Genomic DNA, 5,445 nt, shown 5'->3' on the forward strand with positions numbered 1-5,445 from the left:
TAGGTTCTCCAACATTCTGCTTCCATGGGTGAATAGGCGATGCGGGCCTCGTTGGAACCATCTGCGACCACATCCTTGCTGTACATGGAACGACTAGGCATTCGAGTCCGCTGCAGATGTATCGCTCGGATGTGAGCATCAGGGTTTTGGTTGGGGTCACCAATGTGTCGGTTACTCTGGTAAGCTGGCCCCTGCTGCCAGGCAGTTTCTTCACAACAAAAAAACTGCTGATGTTGTATCGCACCCGGTTAGGCTGTGAAGGGGGTAGTGCGACAGGACTTTCGAAGAAACCAAGCTGGTGAGATGACATGGACGGGAATGTCACGGTAATGTTTGCGCTACCCAGGCTACCAGAGTCCGATAGGCCGGATTCTCAAAAAATCGACTGCCAAACACAACTCGCGATCCACGGTTCGATATAGGCTATTATGTATCTATCTTCACCAAGGCTTGTCTTCAAATCCTTCGCACTACCCTCTTCAAGCCTAACGGGTGCCGATCAACATCCAGTTGTTGGTTGTGGAAAGAGACTGCTGGCCAGCATGGGCCAGTTACCATGGTGAACCAAACTGTGACCTCCGTGCGAAACCCTGATGTCTTCACGCTTCGAGTCAATACATATGCAAGGATCGATGCCATTGTTTCATGTACAGCAAGGATGTAGTGAGATGGTGTCAACGAGGCCGGCATCGCCTATTCCCACTGAAGAGAATGTTTGGAGAACTCCCACCATACACAGCAGCACTGTCCAGATGTCAAACGAGCGCTCTTCAGGCAGCCTCTACTGGAATCAGTTACCGCCAGTGCAGCAACGAATTCCGATCTTCGAGTGAGTAGGGCTGGCAAAAGATGGTACGTGCCTGGCCAGCGTATGGATTACACTCCGTGCGCTTCGAAGAGCACCTCTGTGCCACTGCAGCTGCCTCAAGTCTGCACAGGAAGGTGCAAGTGCATCGCTGCCGGTGTCAGGTGCACAATGCTCTGCAAATGCGGGACGGAGTAGCAACACGTGACAGCAAGCCTAGTGTGACTTAATGCTAAATGTAATGGGCACAGGCCATCTATATCGAGGCACTGTTGTGCCCAGTCGAAATTCTGATTTATAACTTGGACCCAAAACCCATGATAGTAATCACTCTCGAACCAAAGATTCCATATCGGAAGCTACCCTTGTCTGCTGCCGCTCCCCCGTTGTATTTGTCTCTTTATTACACAACGGTAAACTGTAAACTATGTTAACCATAACATACATGTAGGAATAGATGACTAATAATGGAATAGACAAATCAAGAAAATTATAATTCTGTTGAGCATGATACATTGTTCACCTGTTTGATTTTGTAGATAAAATTACAGATATTGGTACTTAATCATCTTTTATTATTTCCTTACGATTGATGTCAGTATTGTCTTAAGGTGTGCCATGCTTAATAATTGATACCCTCAAATTTAGTTTCATCCACATTACGCCCAAAGATAGAAAGAGATTAGAAATTCTAAGTATACACATCACAAGCATTTGCCGAGCAGCCATATTGGGATCTGACATCTCATCACTACAAACACATGCCCACTGTAAAGCCCGAGATAACCTCCAATCAATGTTCAAGGACATCATAGTCAGACTCTTGTGGACCCCCCCGAAACCATAATATTCATCAAAATTTTATCATACTAGTATTTCTCTTTTGTCTGGCAACTACAGATTCGAATTTAGCCCTCAGATCGACGGCCATTTTGGATCTTGCCAATTGGCAGCCCAGGGGGGCCCTTCTTGGCGCCCGCAGATCATCGTAATAGGTACTGGCTATAGTACTCTGGACCAGAATTTGGTACTTTTAGAAGGCAATCTGCCAACCAAACAACCTCTATATAGCCCTAACAGCCCTGACTAGTAGGCAGTGCCATTGATAATTCCGTCCAGTTTTATATTCATTAATCAGTATCTTTCTATTTGCCCTACTTAGGTGTACCCACTTGACCCATTTTATGCCTTGTTAATATTCCTGTATCGGTATCCCTCTGGTGTTTGCCTCGTATACGGTGCGCCTCCATTGACCATTTATCGTAAAAGAATTTTATATTTCCGTCATTTGATACCGCTCATCGGCCGTTTTTTTTTACATCAACTAAGTCGCCATTGACAGACTTCTTTTTCAGCGCTGTGCTCACTGTTAGTAGTTCGGGGCCGTTGTCTACTTGAAGCACTCCTCGGCAGCTTGGCGTCGTGCCTATCCATCAGCTGTTGGCTATCAGGCTGGAAACGCAGATGGTTGTCTCCTACATGCTAGCCAATGGGAGGCGGGAGGTGTGTAGTCGTGAGATTTTGGGAGAGGTAAGCGATTTATGCGAGATGTAAACAATTATGTTTTCGAGAGTGAGGAGACGAGGAAGCGTATATGTCGCCTAGAGAGATTGCAGGAACGATTCATGAAATGAGTAGTGTTGAGAGAGAGAGAGGGCGATGTCGATAGACGGTGTGATGAGAGCAAAGAGAGAGCTGAAAATTAAAAACTGCCGGGCATTTAGGAAATCGAAGACCGTGCCCGGCAGCCGTCAGATATATGCCGGCTGCCGGGCATATAGCCACTCTGATAAAAATACACCCCGCCCACTCCCGCCGCATAATATTATGCTATGACCGGTATAGTAACGTGTACTAACTATCAATGTATCATATGGAGCGAACAATTTCAAGTACATTTCTATAAATTCTAGCTGTTATAGACACATGTCTTAGCCTTAATCTCTATGAATTTTGAGTCTATTGACTATTGTATTGAACTTGAAGCCCAATTAGTCTAATTAATTTGCAAATATGCACGCGCGGTATCGCTCATAGGCTATACACGCGCGGCTATGACAGGTGAAACGAAACGTCACGAATTCTATTTTTATCCTCCAATCACAGGTCGGAGCAATTCCTCTGTTTAGACGCATGTATCATGATGATGATGATGCATGACATATAAAGCCGGTCAGCCTAGCTGCTAACTTACGGTTCCAGTTCTAACACGTCAACAGAAAACGCAGCGCCACGAGTTGTCCGTAAAAATGCCATCCCGATCTCGCGCGTATACTTGTATTGCCAGATGTGACTCAATTACATTTGATTTTTCAAATATATCGCGATAACTGTTCAATAAACACAGGAATGTAAAAGCAAAACAGGACGAGCTTTCGCTGTTGTGTTGATGACAAGTGCAACACCTTTCACATAGGTGGCGCGTCGATGCAACATCTTCACGCATATTATTCGCGACCAAACTGAACACGATAGAAATTAATTATATCTTAGACTTATATATCTTATATATTAGAACTAAGATCTTACAGTTATATCTTATTCAAGCTCACAAATACTGTTACATTTTAATAGATACCTCTCGCATCTATCGTGCTGATAGCCAGGTGAAATATATCTCCCAAATTCGCTGAAAATGTCGCTGAATTGAGAGAGAAAGGAGCGGGCTTTCGTCGACCAAGCCGGGTCCTCAATGCCATATCCCAGTGAGTCACCCAGCATGATTCTGGATTAACGAGCAACACATCCATTCACAAAGCCTCGAATTGCATAAACGAATAACTACTTTATCATCGTCAATTATCACATTTTTAATAACCGAACGCGTATTTCTCGTTATTAAAGCAACGACGCACTGTAGGCGACAAAATTTACGTAGGGAGCCGCAATATTGATTATTTATCATTTGCATCGACCCGTACGTGCGTACGTTGTATTAAATAAAATAAGCAAAATATATAATATATCGATCGTCTTACTATAATACTCACACAGTAGGTGCGTTGATCGCCGATGTACCCGGTACGTGTTTCCTTCGTTGATACCACAAGTATAAATAAACGCGTATTACAAATATGCGTGGGTGGAACGCATACTATATTACGAAATCGATAACATAATATTCTTCCTCGACGAATAATTATATATAGCGGCGTATGGTCACAGAATAAAGCACACGGTGCCCGCGTGAATACGTGAAGTCCGCGCACCGCCTGTCGGTATGAGCTAGCCGCAGGGAAAACCCTCTCCCTGCTGCTCTAGCTCGATCTAACTCCTCTCTTCCGTATCACCGTAAACACAGCTTCTCTCTCGGCGTCGTATCAGCTGCTCGGATTCTCCGTGCGCGATGAGGTCCGCTTAGATGTTCGACGACGTCGTTTTCTTCGGTGTGTTTGACTTGGCACGGTGCGACGACCGGTGCCCGTCTAAGCCGTCATAATCAATACGTCTGCTAGGATGCGCATATTCTATGGATTTTCATCAGAAATGACGGATTTGCTTTCCGATATATTGTTAGCGTATAAAACCTAAATTGATATAATACTGTAATATTCACCAGGTTACCTCGCGATTGATCGATGTATATTTGCGCAGCTACTAAAAGAAAATGAAATTCTTCGCACTGCACAAAATGTTTTCGCCCGGGATCGAACCGGGGACCTTGCGCGTGTGAGGCGCACGTGATAACCACTACACTACGAAAACTCACGTTCAACTTTAAGCTCAACATTCTTCTTCATTTGGCGTACGAGACTCGCTGGCAATGCGAGCTTTTTGCACTAGTGATAATATATTCGATTTGTATTATAATATTACGTATTCTATTCTCAACCGTGCTATGCCTATGCATCGCAAGCTAGAAATACGTTATAGCTGCTTTTATTGTGTATCGTCAACGTTGGCGCTGTCAGTCTACGGCATTGATCTATTTATGTATCTCATATATAATCATATTTAGATCAGTAGTAACCACAGGCACAGAGCCGTATTATAGAGATACTAGCTGCTGGTACCCGCTGCGCTGGGTAAAATCGTGCTACTAATTCATACTACTAATAATGGGACACAATAGGAACATTGGGTAAAAATCGACAATAACATTGCACACAATATGAATATTTAGAAATCAGTGTAATAAGATAATAAGCATGGAAAAACTGTTACGTATGACATTTATATCAGGAGTGTATTATCAGTGTTGTAGTCGAGTCTGCACCCCCCGAGTCCGAGTCCGAGTCCGAGTCCGCACCCCCCGAGTCCGAGTCCGAGTCCGAGTCCGAGTCCGCGCCACCCGAGTCCGAGTCCACACCACCCGAGTCCGAGTCCGAGTCCGAGTCCAGTTTTGATAAAAAAAAGGGGGGCACAGACCGACAAGGCCATGCATTCACTTCTATGTATGTGTTTGTTCAAAAATGGGGGGGGGGTGTTTCCTGTCCCCTGGATCTGTCACTTGTTTGCATAAAATAGAAAGTACCATAAAACTTGCATAAGTCGACACTTTTGGGACCAGCATATTTGTGTCGACTTAGGAAAATAACGTGTTGGAAAATAAAATAAAAATAAAATAAAAATTGTGCATTATGCATTGTTTACGCTACGAACATTTCTATTGTATGTAGAATGTAGATTAGTGGCAATCA

General features: G+C 44.0%; 1 non-coding gene across 1 annotated transcript; it reads right to left on the reverse strand.

Moving 5' to 3' along the window:
* Positions 1 to 4,437: 4,437 nt before the first annotated feature.
* On the reverse strand, positions 4,438 to 4,510 carry Trnav-cac. The gene has a single exon. It is a non-coding gene; the product is annotated as a tRNA-Val (tRNA).
* Positions 4,511 to 5,445: the final 935 nt, after the last annotated feature.

This window comes from Priapulus caudatus, unplaced genomic scaffold (assembly GCF_000485595.1).
Source record: "Priapulus caudatus unplaced genomic scaffold, Priapulus_caudatus-5.0.1 Scaffold517, whole genome shotgun sequence".
Classification (NCBI taxonomy): Eukaryota; Metazoa; Priapulida; class Priapulimorpha; order Priapulimorphida; family Priapulidae; genus Priapulus; species Priapulus caudatus.